Consider the following 25,569-nt stretch of genomic DNA (forward strand, 5'->3'; position numbering starts at 1 on the left):
AGCATTTAGCTACAAATGTCAGTTTCAGTTACACTATACTGGCTCAGTATGAAAGCTGCCAGTGCCAGGCAATGCCAATCAGTTCCAGCTGCCAAAAATCGGCATTGGCCAGAAAAAAAACAAATCGTTCGAACTCTACTTGACCCATTTTGTCAGTGATGCTGTTCATGGAAGCATAGCAGGGTAGCTAAAGTATAAAAGGGCACCTAACGAAATGTGCAGACACTCCTGAATGCTCACTACTATGCATAACGGCCTGCAGAGAAGAGCAATTAAAGTAAACACAAGTTCACCTATTAGAATAAAGGATGTGAAACATGCCCTGTACTAATACCCTTTCCTGAATTACCAAATTTTTTTCTGCACTGAAGAATCTTCAGAAGCTGACACATATAGGAGTGTTGAATTCAAAGTAGTGAGTGCAGAGGATTCACCACTCCTGCTGTGTCCTGTGCTGACATAGGAGCTGGCAGGAGGAACCACAGAGCAGACCAGGGGACATGGGGAGCCGATGCTTCTAAGCGTTAGATTCTTCAGACAGCTGCATCTCGTCAATACAGCAAAAATTGGCAGTGTGGGAGATGCTACGGTCTTTGAAGCGGGGACGGTCACATTTTTTCCTAGAAATCAAGACGCTTTAAATGTTAGTTCACCTTTTCATTTTTTTTTTCCTGTAAAAGTGAACATCATCCATTGCCACTCTTCTCTCTGCAGCACCAACGGGATGAACCAGAATGATACCGATCGGTCAGCGCCTACACATAGAATTAGTCTGGTCCATCTTGGAAGCGATGCACAGAGAAGACGACAAAGAGAAGCAATTTCAAATCCCTGGACTGGCTGTGTGGGCATTGACAGCTCAGTAATCCTGAAAGTACAGCAGTGATCAGTGTTGCATACAATGTCAATTCACCTTTTTAATTTTTTCTGAAAACGGTGAACACTTGCTAGGAACATTTTAAAGCCCATCTCAGTTTACTTCCCATTAATTGATCACTGGCATGCCAAAATAAAATTAAAAAACCCTACCTAAATCCCCTCTGCAGTCACAAGAAGCTGCAGTCTTGCATTTTCCCCTCCTTGGGTGTCCACATCACTGCCCGCATGACCTTGACACTTCCTGTGTCCAGCTGCGGGGTCCTCCAAGGATCCAAAACAGTGACTTCAATTGAGGGGACAGGCAGCCTTGGGCACATCTGCAGAGCAGGAATAGTGGTCCCCCCCACACCTGGAAAGGGGGCTATGGTTAGAAAAAAATGTACTTAGCAGGAAAGAAAAAAATAAAAATAAAATGTGGAACGGGGGTTATAGGGGTCAATATCTTGCTTCCCTGGTGGTGGTATAAAGCAGAACTAAACCAATTGATTCAACAGTATCAAAAAACATGCCAACATGCCAGGAATGCTGTCAATATTTGCCAGAACTCTCAACTAGTCAATCACATAGGTGGTGTCATAACTGGCAGTTCAAATACAGACTAAGATGGCAGCTTCCTTGGCTGAAAAGGACAGGAGGGTTTAGTTCTGCTTTAAGCTATGAGTAAGCACTGATTGTAGTGCGAAACGTCAGCTGTATGCCCCTGTCTTTGCGGTGATGTGTTTGAATATTTTTATCAATAAAAGGCAACCGAGAAGGTTTTTCCAGAGTGCGGCTGTCCAAACATTTCTTTCTACAATAACTTAAGCAAGATATTGGTTGCTCAGTAAGTCCCCGTTCACACCTAGGCGTATATACGCCTGTAGTGCGACGCCGCAGCCGCCCCTGAGACGCCAGAGGGATGATTTAGCATGCACCTCTATGGAGATGGTTCACATCTCCACGCCGAATGCCTGAAAAAAGTCCCGAACCTTTTTTTCAGGCGGCTTTCGGCATAGGAGATGTGAACCATCTCCATAGAGGGGGTGAAGGCTGCATTCACAATCGCTGCATTTTGTCGCCGCGAATTGCGGTACAAAACGCTGCTATTTGCCGCAATTCGCGGGACAAAACGCTGCGATTTTGTACGCTGAGGTGTGAATGCAGCCTTAGAGGTAGGCAAGCTCTGACCTTCAGGGAAATGTCCTAACTGCCGTCCCCATTTAATGGGAAAACTCCCTTGCATGCCACCGAGGCACTCACTGGACACGTTCCCCCCAGAAAACTACTTTGTTCACCCCATGTCCAAAAGATTTAGATCAAATATAATAACTGGACAAGGGGGAGGGCAGAAGTTGCATGAGGTGCACAATGGTTATTTGTGGGGGAACACACTATAGACACCTTGTTGTAACTGCAATTAGATGGTCTGTTTACATAAACTTCTGGCTAGGTCACTAACTGCTAGGTTAATTTCCAATGATGCTCATCACACTCAGGAGCTGGGAGACGGCACACAAAGGTCAATCAACTGTTACGGAGCAGTGATTACACGTGATGAATTCTCCCTGCTCCTCCCCTCAATATTCATCCATAACGAAGTCAAACCTGGAAACAGAAAGTCTTCATAAACAGGTCTACACAACTGCAATTAGGTCTGGTAACACCAGCCATTCACATCAATGCAGCACAGCGTGTTTGCAGAAAATGGTCATGTGCTACTTTAGTGTAGTTGCAGCATAAATTTGGCCCCATATTCTTAAATGGAAACACCAAAAACACATGTTCATACTTTTCTGGCAATATTTTGTGTGCGAACTTCAGTCCCCCCCCCCCCCCAAAAAAAACTACAAAATTGTACTGAAAAATCGGATCAAGTCTCAGCTGCACCATTGTAAGCTGGGTTCACACTGGTACATTGTGAGACATTGCATGTGATTTGCACAGCTGTGCAGATCACAGGCAATGCCCTGTGCGATTCGAATTCAGCCATATTGTATGGCTACATTTTCATTGCATTAAAATGGTGCAGGACCCCTTTTTTGGTGCGCACTGGAATCAGATCACATGGGTGTTCACACTAAGAGGAATGTTACATTGTTACCAGAGTCCAGTCAGGGCTAGCTATCACTAATGCCTGCTATACAGGTGGGCTGAATGAAAGAGAAAAAAAACCACAACTGATGAGCTTGCTGTATGTACTACGAGGTTAGTACAGCAAACAAAAGAAAAAAAAAAAAAAAAAAAGAACATTTCCCAGCTCGCTTACCGGCCAGCCGGCAACAAACCAAATTTTCCCAACAGTTCACGTTAAAAACAAGGCATTTGGTTTGCACACATTTGAATATATGTGCAAGGCAAGCTACACATACTTATATAATAATGGATAGATTAAGGGCAGGCATGCCAGGAGGGAGCCCACTCCTCAAAAGGTTTAGTGATGGCATCCAATGTGCCCCCTCATCAATAACCAACAGTACAAACAAATGGCAACCACCCCAACCTATAACTGGCTTAGGCAGCAAAGAGCACGTGGAAGGTCAACGCATGCCATAAAATAAGAAAAATTCCCAGCTCACTTACCAGCCAGCAACAAACCAAACTGACCTTGTCCAACAGTTCCCATTGAAACAGGGTCAATTTGGTTTGTTGCAGGCTGGCAAGTGGCCTGGATTTTATTTTTTTAACATGCGTCGTCCTTCCATGTGCTCCTTGCTGTATAGGCCAGTTATAGGTTGGGGTAGTTGCCATTTGTTTATACTGTTAGTACAGCAATCTCCACGCTGAGTTATTGTATTTTGACAGAGGAACCGCCCCCCACCACTCAGCGCTGGCAGCCATTGGCTGCATGTACTGATCAGATACCAGTTGACTGCTATTTTTCCAGCATTGCCTGTTCAACAGAAAGCAGACAAGCTGCTGTACACACGGGCCGAACGTCAGCCAGTTTCTACCTGATATTCCAGTCACTATGTACCAGGCTTAGAGCCCCATTTGCATCTGAGCGCAGCATAATTACACTATTTCGGAAACACAGAAAAACAGATATCTGTGTGCCATTCGCTTTTAATGGCAAATCAAATGCGCCAAAGAAAAAGGGACAAATACGGTCCAAATACACACCCACTTTAGTTAACAGAGAGCAGCCCATTAAAGTCAATAACATTGCTCCAAAAACATGACACCTCTATGTCACTGGATATGAATGGGGCCCAATGAACTTCGCCATCATTATGGGTTCACATATTATGTGAACAGACATTGCATGCGATTTGCCCCAAAATTGCTGTATTGGATCAACATGCGATGTCTGCGCAATATGAATTCAGCCATACAGTCGTATGGCTGAACTCACATTGGATTCGCACAAAAATGGTGCAGGAACCTTTTTTTCCTGGCACCGGATTGGAGATGCCTGTAGCTGCACCCATCCTTTAGATATCCCCACTAAAAGTCCAGGATGTCATATGACGTACCTTGGGCGGGAAGTGGTTAAAAAGGAGCATATTTTAAAGATGTTACAGAGGTGAAATCTACAAGATTCCTGTCCGAACTCAGTTTGCACTGTAAACCGATCTGGGGTTGTCAAAGCGGAGCTCCACCCTAAAGTGTAACTTCCGCTCATCGGATTCCTCCCCCTCTCCGGTGCCTGGCACTTTCGGGGGGAGGGGGGTCAGGATACCCGTCTTTGATGGGCATCCTTTCCCACTTCTGGGAGTGCGGCCGCGCCTGTGACGTTACTGTGGGGCTCCCTCCTCCCCTGGCCGCTGGGCTAATAGGAGAGAGGAGCAGGGCATGCGCAGTAGGGTTCCCAGCGTGAAGCCGAAAGGCTACACTGCCGCAATTGCGGGTAAGGGAACCCAGGCAGTGTAGCCTTTCGTCTTCACGCTGGGAACCCTACCGCCGACATCGAGGGACAGCATGACAGGTAAGTGTCCATTTATTAAAAGCCAGCAGCTGCAGTATGTGTAGCTGCTGGCTTTTAATTTTTTTTGTTCCCCCGGACCTCTAACTTTGTATTGACACCCTCAGCGGTTCAGAGGGCAGAGTGAACTGCCTGCGGGGGAGATGCAGAAACCGGCACTGGAATCGTGCTGGTTACCGCATCACATGCGTGAACCTAGGCGCAAGATCAAAAATACAACCATCAGTCCCTCCCCTCACACCAGGGTACTAGGTGTATTCCTGGACTCTAAGTGACGGTTCACACAGGGGTGGCACGACTTGCCACGCGACTTCAGAGGCGACTTGCAAAATTAATTCTGTATTGAAGTCAATGCCAAGTCGCCCCTGCGTGAACGGGTACTGACCTGTCTTTTCAACTACAAACGCTGTCTAAATCTTGTAGATTTCACCTCTAACATCTTCAAAATAGGCTCCTTTTTAACCACTTCCTGCCCAAGGTACGTCATATGACATCCTGGACTTTCAGCGGGGATATCTGAAGGATGGGTGCAGCTACAGGCATCATTCAGATATTATGTTTTTCAGCCAGCGATTCTGTGCACAGCAAGATCAATCATAGCAGTTCCGCCGCTTGATCGTTATTACAGGCGACAGGAGGGGACTCCCTGTGCTTCTTCAGGCTCTCCCGTGCCATTGGGGACCCAGGGAAAGAATCGGTCACCGCCAGATGCCAACCATAGGGATGTCCGGTGACCAGATGGTCACCAGTCATCTCTATGACCGGAGGCACAGGCGCGACGTTATGACGCCACATCCGGGCCACGGATGTAAAAGCCACGGTGGCAGCTGTCAGTATGAGTTTGGTGAATTTTTTCTCAATCTCATGCTTTCCAGCCTGGAGGAGATATGTGGGGTCTTATTGACCCCACATATTAGATTGCAAGCTCCAGCCTCTTGTATTAAATTGTATTGTCTCCCTTTAAAGGGGTTGTAAAGGTTCATGTTTTGTCACCTTAATGCATTCTATGCATTAAGGTAAAAAAAAAAAACCTGGCAAACACCAGCCCCCCCCCCCGTTTTACTTACCTGAGCGAGTTCACCTGCTCTGCATATGCCCGGCATCCTGGCGTTGATTGGATAGATTGAAAGCAGCGCAGTCATTGGCTCCCGCTGCTGTCAATCAAATCTAATGACACAGGCGCCGGGGGTGGCGACATCTATGGATGCCAAGTGTATGACTCAGGAGCGCGCATGCAAGGTAACCCCCTCAGGAGAGCTCTTCTTCTAGGGGGATTATCTAATGCGGAGAGGAGCCGCCAAGGGACGTTCAAGGCCACTATGTGCAAAAAAAATTAGCTGCACAGTGGTATGACAAGTATGACATTAAAAAAAAAAAATAGCAAATGATCCTTTAGTATCCCTTAAATTCTAAAGCGCTGCGTTGTTTTTAATGGAGCCAGACAGGCGCGTAAACATGCATTTGGATCTGTAACACAGATATCAAAAATCTTCATGTAAGAACACGCCTAGGACTATAAATCCCAGTATTCATGTGTTTGTACATGCATCGAATCTAAACATAAGAGAAAAATAAATTACGTACAAATATGTGTCTTTAAAGCAAGTATTTTACAGATCAATACGCAGGGACTTTTTTCCCTGGAAAACACATGGAATAACATCAGTACTATTATTACGGCCGTGTGATTAAAGCCTTAATAATTGGTCAATACAATACAAGAAGAAAGCCATCACCCCCCATCCAGGGCCCACATGAGGAGGTCCCCAACATCCGTCAGTAAAGTTATTGATAGGCCTGGTTGAGACCCCGAAGACAAGCGCCGAGGCCTGCGTGTCTCTCATGTCGCCTACCAGCGGACGAGCGTTCACTAATCTGCAAAATGGTGATCCGAGGTCCAGACTAAACTCCCCTCCCCCAGTTCCTTCCTCCCCCACATCCGTCTCTAACATCTTGAATCTCGGCCAAGCCCGGTCTCCAGGCAACCCGGTCACGTGACCCGCACAAGACGTGCAGCCCCAGCGCCTCTCTCCCTCCCCCCCTTCGGCACCATATTGCTGTGACGCACTCACAAATTACGGCCCGTCGTTAGACAGTGGAGACTGCACACCCGGAAAAACACGGAAGCTCCAGACGCTGTGGGGAAAAAATAAAAAGGAGAAGCGCGGGCTCCGTGTTTTACCTCAAGTAACGAACCTTTGGTGAGAGGCGAGAGTGCGCGGATACATAATGGCGCCGAGTTCTCCCTCTGCACCCGCATCCCCCAGCAGCTCCTTCCCCTCCCACCTACTGCAACATGATGTCACAAGCAACCTATCGCGGAGCGCCGTCGAAACCCCGCTCCGGCCTCCATTGGCTGTCTTTAGCTAGCCCCGCCCACCAACAAACAACATTAAAATGACAGCAAACTAAACAGGGCGCCATGATCGGCCATCGGCTACAAGGACAACGTAAAAAGACAGGGGACTAGAAAAAGCGCACAGGGCTACGGAGAAGACAGTTTAATAACCACTCAACGAATACAATACTTGGTGCAGCGGCCAATCAGCAGCCGTTTTTTTCCCCCTCATAGTCTCCCTGCACACACGCAGACGCTGTGGTGAGAGAGCACGGTACAGCTGCCGCTTCCCCGGTCCTCGTCCCCTCTCCAGTCCCGTCCATTGCCCTTCTCTCTCTATGGAGACAGTGCAGGAGTCAGCGAGTTTTTAGCACGCACCTCGAGCCTGCGCACTACAAACAGCCCCTGCAAAGCCAGCCCGGGAAACCCCGAAGGCGTCTCTTCTCTCCCCCCCAGCTGGAAGCACCATGGTGATACTCGGCGCAGAGATGGCCACCCAGAGACTTCTAGTGACATACCCACCCCTCTCCGGAGAGCTGTCGGCTTATCAGGGCGGCCTTGTTACCAGACTCCAGGCACTTGCGTGTATAATAGGACATGGCTGCCTCCGTAATACTGTGCCCGCTTTATGACACATTACACCAAGGTGAGATTTCCTCACAACATGGCGCTACCAAAAAAAAATGTTCGCCGAACACGACTCTTACACCCTTCCCGCAGCACTTCGGATGGAGCGGCAGCTTTTCGTGCTTACTCAATTCCTTTCCGTTAATGCAGGGCTTTGCCCTTACCTAAAATGGCTCCACTGGTCTCCGGCGCTACACGGCTTACACGGAGAGGGCGTGGCATCCCGGGAATCCCTGCTTTCGCCCACAAGCAAAATGGCGCCCTCTGCTGTCTAGCTAGCGCCATTTTGCTTGAGGGCAGAGGCTTGAGCTTTTTCGAGTTCTCCCTCCCCACCCCCACACCCGCAGCAGTCGAAGGTTCCCTGGCAGGCAGGGCTGTGAACCCCGTGCAAGCAGTCGACGCCATTTTCCAGAGAGAGGCAGTGACATAGAGCCAGCGTAGGCTGAGACACGGGAGGAGTGGGGTTTGTACACATTGGGGCTGCAGTCAGCACAGGCACTGCAAATACCCGCTATTTGTCTCTCGAGCGCCTGCCGTTCCTGGAGGGCTTCAGTCAGGTCAGTACGGCTGGACGTTCCCTGTGCAGATAACGGTCCCGACACTTCTCCTGTCACCTCACAGACTACCGCTAGCAGGGGGTGAGCACTGAGCCCCCCTCTTCTTCCCCCCTCCATAGTGCCAGGCTCAGCACCGGACAGGAGGGTGTGTGTGACTCGGAGGACTTGCTTGTGGTTCCTGGCTGGTGCACATTGTAGGTGAGCTCTTGTCATGTATGTATGTCTTCTCCACACATAGAATATGGCGGGTTCATGGTCAGCACAGCTCACACTTGGCACTATGAGAGAGAGAAGGAAGGGGGTGGGTGGGTAGATAAGGGCCGCACTATTCTCCTCCATCTACACAACTGACCTTGTGTATACAGCCATATACACACACCGATTGTATGCCAGGCCCCTCTCTGTGTGTGTGCGCTTTATCCTGTCATTGGGAATCCATGTCTGCTTCTGGCCTCTGGTGATGAGGCTGTAACGTTGGACCCCATCCCCCCGATGATCTATTCTATTCCTCTGTCATATATTGTATCTTATCTGCTGGATGTGCCATCACATGAGACTCATTGTCAGGACATGGCATTGGGGAAGAAAAGGGGCCCTGCAGACTGACAGGCTGGATGGAATGCTGTGTCTGCATCTTCCTCTCATCACACCCCCCTCTATTCATCATATTTATCCTATATGTTCTATACATGTGATCAGGGAAGTGTGCTGTGTGTACAACCCCCCCCCCCCTCCTTTATTCATCATATATATCCTATATGTTCTATCCCTGTGTGATCAGGTGCTTGGGGATGTGTGCTGTTTGTGCATCCCTCTTATCACACCCTCCTCAAAGTTGTATGTATGTCACAGATATATGTATCCGATCTAGAGGGGTGTTATGTGTATACACGCTCAGCACACCCTCTGCAAAACATTGCATGTGTATTAAGACTCAGCAGGGAGGTGTGTACATATTCACACCCTCTCCAAAACTCTGTGTGTGTAATATGTGTGTGTAATATATATAATGCACAAGAGAATATGTAATGCTCAGGGAGGTGTGTTGTGTGTACATTCCACATACACTCTGCAAAGCTGTGTGTGTATATATAGATATTCCCATACATATCCATATGTATGTAAGGGAGGTTGGCTGTGCATACATCCTAGTGCACCTTCTGCAAAGGTGTGTGTGTGTGTGTGTGTGTGTGTGTATATATATATATGTGTGTGTATATGTGTGTGTGTGTGTGTATATGTGTATATGTATATATATATATATATATATATATATATATATATATATATATATATATATATATATATATAAAACAAGATCAGATGCTGAAGGAGACATGGAAGCTGTGATTACACCCTCTGCAAAGCTGCATATATATATATATATGTATGTATGTATCTATACATACAGATTATTTGTGTTTTAATAGAATGCTGAGTGTCTTCTCACACCCTCTGCAAAGCTGTGTGTGTGTGTAATATATATATATATATATATATATATATATATATATTACACACACCCCCTACCTAGGATGCCCAGGGAGGTCTGCTGTACACTCATACCCTCTGCCAAGCTGCATATATGCACACATTGTGTGTATATAATAAAAATTCTAGGATGCTGAGGGAGGTGTGCCGTGTGTACATCCTCTCACACCCTCTGCAAAGCTGGAGGTCTTTCCAGGGCTTTCTGCTCACAGGCTGCAGACATGATGGGGGAGGAACAAGCGATCCTGTGTGTAAGTCAGGCCAGCTCAGACACAACAGCAGAACACAAAGAAGGGGAACACCATGCTGCCTTTAGCCTTCTATTCAGTAAATTTGCTGGATCTTCACTCTGAGGCAAGCCGTCCATCGTGCTAGAATGTGTTAAATGTATATGGCGTGTGGTTGCCCCTCCTCAGGACTGCGGAATACATTGTTCTACTATATAACCTTCTCTAAATGTTGGGAATGATGTCTGTGAGTGAATGTTTAGGTTGATCTTTGTGGGGATGGTATGGTCCTCCCGTACTACTTAATTCTGTGGGTTGCTGCTAGAAACACAGGAGGGGGGTGGGGGTTGCATATCTGTTGATAATATGCATTCGTTGCTGGTATTTCCCTCTTTTGTCTTTTGGAGAGGCCAAATATGGCGCCCCCAGCTGATGTTGTCCTTTAATCAGCCCGGGTTCATCACACCCCATGCAGTACATATGTCTGCAGCGTACCATTGCTGTGTGCAAAGTTTTTATCTTTACACAAAAATAAATACATTTAGTGCATCTCCTTTTGCAGACTTTCCTGGAACGATCATTACATCAAACACCTAGTGTTGGAAATGTTTACATTTCAAAGTACTTTAGACGTTTGCTATGTTTTTTGTTGTTGTAAATATTAAAACCTCTTGAACTAGTGATTTCAACCTGAAATTGACGACAGTCGAGCCCAGGAAGATTTCTGTTGGTGCCTTTGGCTGGGGAGGCAGGGGGCGGTGAGGAGGGAGTGCACACTATGCTCCTGTGTATATTGTCTTCCTGCTCACTTTAACCCGTTTGTTTCCTAATGAAGCTGCATCACACTGCAGCAGAATCTCCTTCATTCCTCCTGGGATCGTTTGAATCCTAACCAAATCAGTCTGGCTCAAGGCACAGGTATTTTTTTTACCCGTCCCCCCCCCCCCCCCTTCTGTTTTGGAAAATCTACAATATTAAGTTGTTTAGAAGACAATGATTTATTATTTTAAGTAATGACTCCATAACATTCACCTTAAAAGAATTGTAAAAATAGATGTTTAAAAATGCAACGTTTATTTGTATTTTTGGATTAGCATAGCTACCTAAAGCCACATCTATACCTATAGAAATATGGTGGCTGCCATTGCTGGCTTTTTTGCATATGCTAGCTTATTGACTGGTGTCATACTAGCTGAAGAGTCTTTCCAGATCCATTACAAGTTAATGACAGAGGTCTTTATCTGCATACTTTTTTCCCCAGATGGTGTCTTGGCATTACATGTAAGAGGGTCAGTGTGACAGCCAGGCAACTGGCAATTCTAGAAAAGGTAGCCTCAGTTTTCTTTTAAAGAACAAGTCTTGGTTGGATTTTAACCCGTGACTGTTGCTTTAAGGGCTAAAACAAGAGTTGCCTGTACCTTTTTTATTTATATAGTACCAATTTACACAGAAAATGTGTATTTTGTTCATTCACACCAGTCCCTGCCCTCAGGGAGCTTTCAAGCTTGGGTGTCGAACTCTTATTCATACATAATAGGGCCAATTTAGAAAGGAGTAAATTAACCTGCCAGCATGTCTTTGGAGTGTGGGAGAAAACCCAAGCAGGCACAGTGAGAACATGCAGGTAGTGCCATTGTTGGGGTTTGAACCAATGACCCCTAATGCTGCCAGGTAGATTTGCTACCCACTTAGCCATTGTGCTGCTCACCTTTAGCTTGGAGAAATGGAACACCAGGGAGGTGCATCTGCAGGGAGATTTTCTCCTGGCTTGATATTCAGAGATGTTGACTCTTTCTCTAGTGTGTTAAAGGATACGTACTGCTTTCTGGGGCTCTGTTAGAGGATTCCTCTCACTTCCTGTTTGCAGACAACATTATTACCAGACAGGAAGTGAGGGAAAATCTGCAACCGGGGCACAGTCACAAATAACATTTCAAACAGAAAAACATCAGCACTTCCCAACTGTACTTCCAAGATGACTGTTTATTGAAATCCCATATCAGAAGGGTACACACAAACGTATTACATTTTTACTGATAAGCTGTTGGAGTGCTGGTGCTTTTTTGTGTTTTAGATTTAGCCAACCATCTGCCATATAGGTGAATGAGGGTTGTGTGGTTTGATATTGCAAGATTAAAAAAAACCTGACAGTTGTTTTAGTCTCCCTCTACTAAGGAAACTCATTTTTATTTCTATCTGTGATGCTGTTGGAGAGTTAAATTCACTTCCTATGTAGTAGAACATTGTCTGCTGGACAGGAATTAAGGGAAATCAATCTAATGGAGTTCCAGTGGTAGTAAAACCATGACGGGTGTCTGCTATCCAAAAGTAAGAATATTTTGGGTGGGCATATACTTTAGATTCCATTATGTTCTATCAATTTTATGACATGTTAATGCCTGAAATTGTGAGCCAAGGGGTTGTAAAGGTACAATTATTTTTTTTTCTTCTCCTAAATAGCTTCCTTTACCTTAGTGCAGTCCTCCTTCACTTACCTTATCCTTTCGATTTTTGCTTTTAAATGTCCTTTATTTCTTCTGAGAAATCCTCACTTCCTGTTCTTCTGTCTGTAACTCCACACAGTAATGCAAGGCTTTCTCCCTGGTGTGGAGTTTAGTGCTCACCCCCTCCCTTGAGGGGGCGAGCAGGAAAGTCAGGACACTCTCTACGTTGCAGATAAGAGAAAGGAGCTTTGTGTTAGAGGGCATCCTGCTCGCACCCTCCCCCCTCAAGGGAGGGGGCGTGCACAACACTCCACACCAGGGAGAAAGCCTCACATTGCTGTGTGGATTTAAACAGAATAAATAAGGACAAAGCAAAATCGAAGGATGAGGTAAGTGAAAGAGGACCGCACTAAGGTAAAGGAAGCTATTTAGGAAAGAAAATTGTACCTTTACAACCCCTTTAATGGGTAAAGTAATTTTGTAAAACTGCTCATGTTCTTTTGGATTCATTAGCAACATGTCAGGGAGAGGCTGCTTTATGTGTGCAATATGAGCACATCTTTATGATACTATTATGGAGGGCTACTGGTTGCCTACTCCTGATTTTAGATGATTTAAGTATTGCCTTCATCTTCAGCAGGCAATTTCTGTGTTTCATAAAAACACAACTTTGGCTGCAGCTTAGAAGCAGATGACAATTGAACTTAAAGCAGAGCTCCACCCTAACCTGCAACTTCCGCTCATCGGATTCCTCCCCCCTCCAGTGCCTTTCGGGGGGAGGGGGGGAAGGATACCTGTCCTTTGACAGGTATCCTTTCCTACTTCCGGGAGTCCCTTACCCGCAATGGCGGCGGCAGTGTACCCTTTCAGTTTCACACCGGGAACCCTACTGCCGACACCGAGGGATGGCAGGACAGGCAAGTGTCCATTTATTAAAAGCCAGCAGATGCAGTATGTGTATCTGCTGGCTTTTAATTTTTTTTTTTTTTCCGGACCTCCTCTTTAAGGGGATCTATGTTTGTAAAGCTGGTCATAAATAGATCCAGTTTAACTGCTTGCCGACCAGCCGCCGTATAGTTATACGGCGGCAGGTCGGCTCTGCTTGTTCGAGATTACGTAGCTATACATCATCTCGCCGAGCAGCCAATAGGGGCCGGCGGGCACGATCGCCACCGGGCACACGCGATCGCTCATTACAGAGCGAGAACCAGGAGCTGTGTGTGTAAACATACAGCTCCCAGTCCTGTCAGGGAGAGAAATGCTGATCTTCTGTTCATACAATGTATGAACAGCGATCGGTCATTTCCCCTAGTGAGTCCACCCCCCCCTACAGTTAGAACACACCCAGGGAACATACTTAACCCCTTCTTCGCCAGTGGCATTTTTATAGTAATCCATGCATTTCTATAGGACTGATCTCTATAAAAATGCCAATGGTCCCAAAAATGTGTCCGACGTGTCCGCCATAATGTCGCGGTACCGAAAAAATCACTGATCGCCGCCATAACTAGTAAAAAAAAAAAAAAATATATTAATAAAAATGCCATTAAACTATCCCCTATTTTGTAAACGCCATAACTTTTGCGCAAACCAATCAATAATTGCTTATTCTACAGAAGTCGATCAAATTCTGTCCAGCAGGGATGGCCACATGCAGATCAAAATTTGGCCCATCCCTGCTAATCTAATCCAATCTAATCTTTAGCTAGGCTAAATTTTGATCATTCTATGGCCAGCTTAAATTGATTGTAAATGCTATTTTTTTTTTTAAACCGGTTTATTCGTGTCTGTTCTGTGCAATAGATATGCACAGAGCAGCTCCCTAATCTCCTCATCTTGAGTCCCCTGCTGGAGCTTCTGGCTTCTCCCTTTTGTCTATTGACACAAACAGAGGGACTTTGCTCTCTCGTCACAGGCTTTGATTGACAGCAGCAGGAGCCAATGGCTCCCTCTGCTTCAACAAAGCCAGTGATACCCCAAAGTGAGGGAAGAGAACTGCTGCAGACAAGCACAACGCTGGATCAAATAAGGGCTTAGGTAAGTAAAAGAAGGAGCAGAGATTGCCGATGCCTAAACGTTTTTTGCCTTAAGGCACAGGTGTCAAACACAAGGCCCGCGGGCCCAATCCGACCATCCAGGCCATTTCATGTGGCCCTCGTCCTCCTCAGATCCCTTACTTTCTGCTTTTAAGCAATGCATCCAGCTTCTTCCCAGCAGCATAAGGAAAGGGGGATACACTGTGACGTGGGGGACTCAACTTCTGATGGTGGGGTGGTCCTTGACATCTAATATATGGGGAGGGAATGTGCTGGACATCTAATCTTACAGATGCAACCAGCCCTTTTGAGGGCAATCATAATGCTGATGCGGTCCACGATGAAATTGAGTTTGACATCCCCTAAGGCTTAAGGCATGAAATGCAATAATGTAAAATATGTGTAGACTTTATAACCACTTTTTAAAGTGGAGTTCCACCCAGAAGAACATCCGCTTTAAATACTCCTTACATGCCACAATTGGCATGTCATATTTTTGTTGGGGGGGGGGGGGGGAGTGGGTACCTGTTTTTAGGGACTTCCTGTCCCACTTCCTCCTTCTGGCCGCCTAGGCGACGACTCCTCTCCCCCTAGGCAACCCCTTCCTCCAATCTCTGCTCTTTCAGCACCTTATCGATGCTCTGAATGTAGCAGTAAGGACATGTTAGAGATGAGCTTTGCCAAATATTAAATTGAGTAGTGGAAATAGAAAATTGTGTGGAGAACCCTAAGCTGTTTTTGTGTAGCCGCAGTATTGGGCTCTGGGGTCTCAACTATTTGTGCTCTGCATTTTGCATTGCTTTCTGTATGTCTTTACAAATGACCTATTATTGCACATCTCCATGTAATAAGACTATCGATGTTTAGAAGTAGCCAAGCATATATGATGCATGTCGGTTGTTATCAGTGTTTTGTGAGTACTTGAATGGCAGGTCAGGGGTTGCCCTTCAATAATGAATGCACTCTTGGTTTTTGGATTTTGTTCTTTACAGAACTAAATGTGATGTCTGTGGATAAGCTCTTAAAGGCTACGTCCACCTTTACAAAAAAAAAAATATTATTATTATATAATTTTATTTTTTAAAACCAGAGCCTGCAAAGTTTTGCTAACACAGGTCACAAGTGCAATGTCGGACCCCTTCACACACTGCCTACTGCTCTGTGCCCACACCTTTGTACTGGCTGTCATTATCAGAGCTGTAGTCATTGTGAATGAACTATAGGCATGCTGATCTGCATGCCCACAGTTCATTTAAACTACAAATCTGCCATGGTGGCAAAGAGGGTAATTGCAGTTTATTCATTCACAGGAATCTGTGAATGAATCATGTGACTGTGTTGGCAGACCCCATCGGGTTGCTGCTTGATCGATTCGGGGATCACATGGATGGCACTGACCACCAATTGGAACCCACTTAGCCCATCCTGTCATCAGGGGATAAAAGACAGAAAGTATCAGGAATTTCAAAATCCCTGGCCTGGTAAATCTGCGAACACACAACCACCCCCGTGTGAATAAAAAAAGATATGCATACCTCTATGGCTGCATGCTGTCCCCCCACCAGCTCTAAGACAGAGAACAGAGTGATCACATGACCACTGATCGCTCAGTTCTCGGTTTGCTCTCACAAGAGAGCGGTGACTGTCGCTCATCTGCTTTTTTATCCTGCCCTTCCAGTGCTCATTGGAGAACCGGGCTGGGGAGGGCTCAGGAGCTGCTGGCTCAGACGATCAGGCATCTGGGTGAAATCCCAACATTGTTGGAATCCTTCCAGAGCCTGCACCGGATCACCTCCAATTTGCCGGCAGTTCACACTGCACTCTGCTGCAGATGTCAAAACAAAGTTGACACTCCCAGATCGGATCGCGGACTGTGCAATTGGGTCAGGAATCGGATCGCATGGGTGTGATATCCGATTTTGTAGCAGACAAAAAAAAGGGTCCTGCACAAGTTTGGTACGAATGCGTTGGTTCAGCCATACGGTTTGCATGGTCGAATTTGCATCGCGCAGACATTGTATGTGAATCGCACTACATTGCAGATCACATGCGATGTCTGGCATCGCACCATTGTGAACCAGCCCTAAAAGCATTAAAGTGCCTGTAAACACTAACACTATTTAATCCTTTTTTGGTCTGCTAAGAGCCGGTTCACACTGGGGCGACTCGTCGGGCGACTCAGCCGCCTGACAAGTCGCGTCCCATTCTAGTCAATAGAACTGTTCTAATAGGAGCGACGCCAGTCGCTCAGACTTGGAAAAAGGTTCTTGTACGACTTCGGGGGCGACTTGCATTGACTTCTATACAGAAGTCATTTTGCAAGTCGCCTTCAGGACACCTTGCCGGGTCACCCATGAAGTCGTGCCACCCCAGTGTGAATCGGCTCTCAATATTTAATTGTTTTGTGTTGTCTGTTCGATAAGTGCAAACAAAATCTGCCAGTGTTTTTTGTAATCTGTCAGGAATAAAGTAAGCATGGTAGCCTATTTTAGGCTTCAGTGCTGTGCACTGTTGGCCAGTTTTTTGTTTTTACGACTTGTCTGTTTTAAAAAGTTTAAAACTTCATATGGCAACAAGAAAAACATCTGACATTTTGCTTCAAACCTAATTTACTGAGATGCTTCTGAAACCATTACGGTTGTGCAGGATCTGAAACGGCCCGCTTTATGTTCTTCAGTATCCGATTATAGACATAACTAATGTAGGTGTTCACTAAGCTGCTCAGATTGAATTCTAAGCTCAGTAATACCTCTGCCTTTAATGGAGAACAATAATGTGTCTTTCTTTTTACTAGATAAATATTTGTTTATTTAAAAAGGGGGGAAAAAAATACATAAACACTAGCCCCGATGCAAATGACAGCGGCAGGAGTCTGCTGATTTCTGCAGCTGTTTGTGCCATCCATGATTGGCTAGCTGTGCTGTTACTTCAGTGGCAGGTTGGTGGCGGCCACAGCTATCCATTACCATTGGTGTTTGCTGCTAGCTGCTCACAGGTAGTGAAACCAGGGATGGTCACCTGTGTGAATATAGCCTTAAGCTACATACCGATGTAGACAAACTGACCATAAAATGTTTTTTGTATTAAATAAAAGCTTTTGCTACGAACATGGAAGTCTCCATAGGCCCAATAAAAATTACAAAAATGCAAACTAATCTAGACTAGAAAAAAGGGACTAAAAATTAAAATTCTATCTTTGGGTAATTTTAACACTATCCTTACCTGTTCTCATTGATCAGACTGGTCTCCTAATATTTGGGTAAAGACCCTTCCAGCAGCAGATGGTTAGTAATTCTTCTTTATCAAAAATAACATCCTACAACAAAGGGGGGAAACCTTCCCTCCCTTTTTTATTTTATTTCTCATTTTGGAGAAGGGAGAGGTGTTTGTTTTTTATTTTTTAATAATTGAGGGGGAAAAATAAATATATACCCATCTTTACTAGTGTAGATTGTGCAATTTGCTAATTTGCCTTGCTAGTAGTAAGAGGTACGTAGCTGTGCGCTGCAAGTAAATACTTTGGAAATCCATATGCCAGGGTGCTAAACTGGGCACACAGTTATCAAATTGCCTATCCGTTATAGTGTTATTAAAGCGGTTGTACCTGCAAGGTAAGGGCATAATGCGCTAGTATGCACCGCATGCTAGCAGATTATGTTAAACTTCCCTTAAAACTAAGCTCTTCCAGCAGCAAGATGTCAGCACTGCAGACGCTCTCTTCATCCGTCCTGTCTTCTGGGTTTGCGGAATGGCCATTCGCTGAGAGTGCATGCGCCAGTGACTGCATTTACACTGAATATCTCCTAAACGGGTGCTTGTTTAGGCGATATTTACACTAACTATAGGTAAAAGCAAGGGATGGAAGTTTACTTTTCAGAACATGGCACAACAGGGGAGATCGATGCATCAACATCCCTTGTGTTTGTATGGCAATCTGTCTAACTAAAAATACAAAAACTGCGTGTGTACCCATATACATCCCTGAGCCCCATTTTGACCCAGCTATAATGCAGGGGAGCAGAGGCTCTCTCCGCATTCCCTTGCCATGGGGCAGATTGATAGCAGTGGTAGCCATTGTGCTGTTGATCAAATCCTATGGCAGGGTGGGGAAAAGCCCTGCTGTCTGTGTCTATGGATACAGACAGTGGGGCTTGAGATTGAGCCTGCACATTTACCCCCTAGGAAGGGGTGAAAGGAAGGAAGAGCCAGGAGGACCATTGTACAGAGTAATTAAAGTGTCACTAAACTCACATCATAAAAAAAAAAAAACTATCAATAATTGTGGTATTCTGTATTCTGCAAAGAAACCTGGTTGATCCTGCTGCTCTCTATGTCCACCTTTTGTTCACGTCCCTAATTCAGCGAGGGATTTTGCAGCTGTATTGGTAACTCTACACAAGCTGAGTTTTCAGTGAGATGCAATGCTGAGCATTTCCTCCCTATGACATTTGAGCAGCCCATGTGACTCTAGAGACACACATGTGGATGTATACACAGTGGTAAATAACAGCCCACGCCCTAATGGAGGAATAATAGAGGCTTTACCTCCCTCTTATTCTAAGACACAGGCTGGAGGGAAGTGACACAGCCTGTGACTGGTACAATTCTGCCCACACCATGTTGCTGCCAAAAAATAAAGATTTGATTTAAAAAATGTTTTTGTATGACAATTTATTGATAATTTTACTTATTTGTATTCCAAGGCTGTGAGGCGTTTTTTGAGGTAAAAATAAATAAATTTGACCAGCAGCAGAGGATTACAATCTCCTGTTTCCACATAGAAAGACTGGGAAAGATCTGGGTCATGTGACAGCTGTATGGGGGGGAAAAAGGTACTTTTTAATAACAATAAATTACCATCCACATATAGAAAAGACAATAAATTTATGTTAAAGTGGAAGTAAACCCTCCTATTGTTTTTAGCCAAGGAAGCTGCCATCTTGGCCTCTGTTTAATCTGCAACTGCTATGATGCTGCACATGTGATCAGTTATGAAACCAGCCATTGGATTGTTTGACAGTTTGCTTGAGAGCACAAGCAAATGTGACAGCTAGCATTCCCGGCATGCCGGGAATGTTAACTGTTTTTTTAAACCATCAAATCGATGGGTTTACTTCCACTTTAAGTATAACATGTTTGTTTAAAGAAAAAATTAAAGGGTTAGAACCACTTTAACACCATGGAGCTCTAACTAGCTCCAGAGCTTATATTCAAAATTGCATTACTTACTGCATTGTCCTCGGTGTCCTTTGAGATTGAAAGCCTCCTTGGGGTGACAGTGTCTTTAAATTGCACCACATAATTTCAATAGATTCAGGCCAATCCCCTTTTTGACGATTCTGAACATAGAATTTCTCATGTTTCAGCCTCATTTGATTTTTAGCTTTGTGAGGATTATTGCCTCTTTGTGCTTTAGATCAGGGGTCTCCAAATTGTGGCCCTGGGGCCGGATGAACCCCTTTGCTTGCCCTCATCAGGCCCTTGGGGCACTATTCCATCCACTGACCCCAGCAATGGGGAATCATTCTTGTTGCTGAAGCCACCAATGGAGCACTGGTCATCCAACTGACACTATCCAAAGGGTACAATTCCTTCTATTGACACCAACAATGGGGCACTAGTCCTCCCACTGACACCAAAGATATGGTATTGTTTACTCCCACTGCACATTTTCTACTCCCAATGGCCCTGCTTTAGATCACTGCTAAATGACCTAAGATATATAAATATACAGTATTTCTCACAAAAGAGTACACCCCTCACATTTTTGTAAATATTATATCTTTTCATGTGACAACACTGAAGAAATTACACTTTGCTACAATGTAAAGTGGTGAGTGTACAGCTTGTATAACAGTGTAAATTTGCTGTCCCCTCAAAATAACTCACACAGCCATTAATGTCTAAACCGTTGGCAACAAGTGAGTACGCCCCCTAAGTGAAAATGTTCAATTTGGGCCCAAAGTGTCAATATTTTGTGTGGCCACCATTATTTTCCAGCACTGCCTTAACCCTCTTGGGCATGGAGTTCACCAGAGCTTGCCACTGGAGTGCTCTTCTACTCCTCTATGATGACATCACCGAGCTGGTGGGTGTTCGAGACCTTGTGCTCCTCCACCTTCCGTTTTGAGGATGCCTCACAGATGCTCAATAGGGTTTAGGTCTGAGGATGTGCTTGGCCAGTTCATCACCTTTACCTCCAGCTTCTTTAGCAAGGCAGCGGTCATCTTGGAGGTGTGTTTGGGGTCGTTATGTTCGAATACTGCCCTGCGGCCCAGTTTACGAAGGGAGAGGATCATGCTCTGCTTCAGTATGTCACAGTACATGTTTGCATCCATGGTTCCCTCAATGAACTGTAGCTCCCCAGTGCCGATGTTCTGCCGATGAGTGTGTGCCCCCCCCCCCCCCCCTGTACTGCGCAGTGTTTGCCCCTGTACTGCGGCGCCTGCGTGGACCTTGCTGTAAGTGGCCAGTCGGCCTCGCTTCGCTCTGCTTCCTGGCTCTTTTTTTAACATTCTCCGTGTCCACGGGGATGGTGAGGAATGAGCCTGGATGTCAGAAGTGTGCGCAGGCGCCGTCTAGAGCTACATGTTTGGCAATTTTCGGAGGCAATCGCCGCGCCTGTGCAGTACCGGGGGGGGGGGGGGTCATAATTCGGAAGCACTCATGCAGCCCCAGACCATGACACTCCCACCACCATGCTTGACTGCAGGCAAGATACTTGTCTTTGTACTCCTTACCTGGTTGCCACCACACACTTGACACCATCTGAACCAAATACGTTTATCTTGGTCTCATCAGACTAAAGGACATGGTTTTAGTTATCCATGTCCTTAGTCTGCGTGTCTTCAGCAAAATGTTTCCGGGCTTTCTTGTGCATCATCTTTAGAAGAGGCTTCCTTCTGGGACGACCGACATGCAGACCAATTTGATGCAGTGTATGATCTGAGCACTGAAAGGCTGACCCCTTCAACCTCTGCAGCAATGCTGACGGCACTCATACGTCTATTTCCTAAAGACAACCTCTGGATATGACGCTGAGCATGTGCACTCAACTTCTTTGGTCGACTATGGCAAGGCCTATTCTAAGTGAAACCTGTCCTGTTAAACCGCTCTATGGTTTTTGCCGCCATGCTGCAGCTCAGTTTCAGGGTCTTTGCAATCTTCTTTATAGCCTAGGCCATCTTTATGAAGAGCACCAATTATTTTTTTCAGAGAGTTCTTTGCCACAAGTTGCCGTGATGAACTTCCAGTATGAGAGAGTGAGAGCGATAACACCAAATTTCATACCTCCTCCCGGGTGCAACGAATCAAAAAACTCACGGTTCGGATCGTTCCTCAGATCAGAGTCACGGATTGGATCATTTTTTGGATCACCACCATCTTCCCCCCCCCCCCCCACTGTAATGTCGATGTCATCCCCCCCCCACTGTAATGTCCACGTCAACTCCCCCCCCACTGTAATGTCCACGTCATCTCCCCCCCCCACTGTAATGTCCACGTCATCTCCCCCCCCCCCCACTGTAATGTCCACATCATCCCCCCACTGTAATGTCCACGTCATCTCCCCCCCCACTGTAATGTCCACGTCATCTCTCCCCCCCCGCTGTAATGTCCACGTCATCTCCCCCCGCTGTAATGTCCATGTCATCTCCCCCCCCCCCCACTGTAATGTCCATGTCCTCTACCCCTCCCCCTGTAATGTCCACGTCATCTCCCCCCCCCCCACTGTAATGTCCACGTCATCTCCCCCCCCCCCCCCACTGTAATGTCCACGTCATCTCCCCTCCCCCTGTAATGTCCACGTCATCTCCCCCTCCCCCTGTAATGTCCACGTCATCTCCCCCTCCCCCTGTAATGTCCACGTCATCTCCCCTCCCCCTGTAATATCCACGTCATCTCCCCCCCCCCACTGTAATATCCACGTCATCTCCCCCCCCCCACTGTAATGTCCACGTCATCTCCCCCCCCCACTGTAATGTCCACGTCATCTCCCCCCCCCCCCCACTGTAATGTCCAGGTCATCTCCCCCCCCACTGTAATGTCCACGTCATCTCTCCCCCCCCCCCGCTGTAATGTCCACGTCATCCCCCCCCCCACTGTAATGTCCACGTCATCTCCCCCCCCACTGTAATGTCCACGTCATCTCCCCCCCCCCCTGTAATGTCCACGTCATCTCCCCCCCCCCTGTAATGTCCACGTCATCCACACCCCCCCCTGTAATGTCCACGTCATCCACCCCCCCCCCCTGTAATGTCCACGTCATCCACCCCCCCACTGTAATGTCCACGTCATCCCCCCCACTGTAATGTCCACGTCATCCCCCCACTGTAATGTCCACGTCATCCCCCCACTGTAATGTCCACGTCATCCCCCCACTGTAATGTCCACGTCATCCCCCCCACTGTAATGTCCACGTCTTCTCTCTCCCCCCCCCCCCCCCACTGTAATATCCACATCTGTAATACTCACTTTTGTTGCCAACGGTTTAGACATTAATGGTTGTGTGTTGAGTTATTTTGAGAGGACAGCAAATTTACACTGTTATACAAGCTGTACACTCACTACTTTACATTGTAGCAAAGTGTCATTTCTTCAGTGTTGTCACATGAAAACATAATAAAATACTTACAAAAATGTGAGGAGTGTGAGATGCTGTAACTTGAGCTGCAGAACTTTCTTTGTAAAAGGGGATCACACCAAAGAGAGGGATGTTCCCTCTTGGACAGCTGTCACTGGAACAGGTGTCACCATAGAAAGTTTTCGCCTTGGTTCCTGTAACAGTCCCGAAAATATTGTTTTCCGTTTTCTTTTTTGTACTGAAGACAATGGTCACCAGGACCAATAGAGGGCGAGCCTGTGGGGATACAAATGGTAATAAAAAGCTGGAGGAGTCCGAAGTCTTTCCCACTCTATCTAAAACGTTATAAATAGAAAAAAATCAGTTTGCGCCTGTGTTCAGACTATTGCGAACACAGACATTGCATGTCATTCGCACCCGCATTGCTGTGCCGATCATATGCAATGCGAGTTCAGCCATAAGTTGTATGGCTAAACTCGCATTGGATTTGCATAAAAAAGGTGCAGGGAACCCGCACTGGAGTCGGATCGCATGGGTGTTCATAACCATGCAATCCGATTCCACAGTTCGCACTGTGACACTATCTGGGGGTGTCACTTAACATTGTATTGACACCCGCAGCAGTTTGCAGAGGGCAGTGTGATGTGGGAACCGCCGCTGGTTCCAGCATCGCTATAATGTGAACCCAGGCTGAAGGTAACGATTGTGCTTGGGTATAACTTTCCTAATGCTTTACTTCAGGTCAAATACATACTGAAGAATTGTAACTGACTGGAGTATCCAACGGCAGTTTTAAAGATGTCAATACTATACCTTGTCCATGACATTGAATCTTCAAACTTTTTGTTCAGTATAGGTGTAAAATGTTGTGCTGTGCATAGAGTAAACTTGCCGCGTGAAACATTTTGAGGATCATTCCGAAAACCAAGGGCAAACATTTTGTCATTTTCGGTGAGATTGATGAAAATATGTTTCAAATTATTCTTCCTCTAGTTCTGATTTTTCTTTGCAGGAAGACAATTTGCTACTATTGAAGCCTTTTTGAAACCTATTTCTAAAATGCAGTTTGAGTTTTTGTTGTTTCTTTAAAAGGTTGAGGTGTAGTGCTGTAAAGTAACAATGAAAGGGAAGCTGACTTCATAACATCCTGTCAGAACATATCCACATGCGCATGTCTTGCAAAATAGACTATGGAACTAGCAACTGTGTTGTGCGTGTGTGTGTGTGTGTTTTTTTCCAGTCTACAAAATAGATTTTTCATGCAGAACTTTGTAATACGTTTTGCATGTTTTTCTACGTTCTGTGTTAAAAATGTAGTATAGTGCTCTTAACGCTCTGGAAATGTATGGTGTTGGCAGTTTTTTTTTTTTGTACACAATATTGCAAGGTCAGATTAAAACTGATGTCAAGCTGCATCCTAACTGAAATGAGTGCGCAAATGCAACAAGAACACTTTCAATGTTATGCATGACCTTTTGAGTTTGCCCTGTTCCAGTGAGGAAGCTCTGTGCTCTCACACACTACCCACAAGAAAGAGCTGTCATCGTTTGCTTAAAGGGGTTGTAAAGCAGATAGTGCTGCAGCCCCCCAGTGCCCCCTTCTCTTTTTTTTTTTTTTTTATAACTTACCTGAACCCGGTTTTCTTCTCCCCAGGGACGAGCACACCAGCTCTAGTTGGTGTTTTGTGTCCTCATTGGATAGATTGATAGCAGCACGGCCATTGGCTCCCGCTGCTGTCAATCAAATCCAATGAAGCCGGGACGGGGCTGAGTCCGGCTTTCTGTGTCTATGTACGCAAAAGCCGGACTCTGGAGCACGCACGTGTACCCCCAAGGAGAGTGCTTATCATACGTGGTTTCCCGATGCGGGGAGGAGCTACCAGTGCTGATGAAAGACCCCAGAAGAGGATTGGGGCCACTCTGTGCAAAGCAAACTGCACGGTGGCGGTAAGTACGACATGATATGTTTAAAATTAATTCTGTGCATTAACATAAAAAAACTTTGGTGTGTAGAATCCCCCCCAGCATCCCCTAACTACTTGCCTGATCCCCATCTCTCTCCAGAAATGTCCAAGAGTGTGTAAGCCATCTGGGACACTCCTCCTGATTGGCTGAGACAGCAGCGGTGCCATTGGCTCCCATGGCTGTCAATCAAAGTCAGATAAATCAGGGGAGAGGAGGCGGGCCGGTTGTCTGAATGCACATGGAGCTCTGACTCGGCTAGGGTGCCCCCATAGAGAGCTGCAGGCTGAGGGGGCACTTGATAGGAGGGAGGGGCAAAGAGACCAGGGAAAGGGAGGAAGTAGGCTGCTCTGTGCAAAACCACTTGCACAGAGGAGGTAAGTAATAACCTATTTGTTTAAAAAAAAAGAGAGAGAGATTTTACAATCACTTTAAGCTTCTTCCACTTCCTGCATCTTTCTCATTTGGTCAGTGATGCTCATTTCCTGTACATTCACAATGGAGTTGCATGTAGGCAGCTTAAAAAG

General features: G+C 46.0%; 1 protein-coding gene across 8 annotated transcripts in view; it reads left to right on the plus strand.

Moving 5' to 3' along the window:
- The first annotated feature begins 7,163 nt into the window (after positions 1 to 7,163).
- Positions 7,164 to 25,569, plus strand: part of KMT2E (lysine methyltransferase 2E (inactive)) — a 114,447-nt gene continuing 96,041 nt past the window's right edge. For 4 of the 8 annotated variants that reach the window (XM_040343497.1, XM_040343502.1, XM_040343501.1 and 1 more), the window contains exon 1: positions 7,783 to 8,500. The gene's annotated coding sequence lies outside the window, so the exon portion shown is untranslated. The other 4 variants (XM_040343500.1, XM_040343498.1, XM_040343499.1 and 1 more) reach the window with 4 other exon arrangements.

Source organism: Rana temporaria, chromosome 3, assembly GCF_905171775.1.
Source record: "Rana temporaria chromosome 3, aRanTem1.1, whole genome shotgun sequence".
Lineage (NCBI taxonomy): Eukaryota > Metazoa > Chordata > Amphibia > Anura > Ranidae > Rana > Rana temporaria.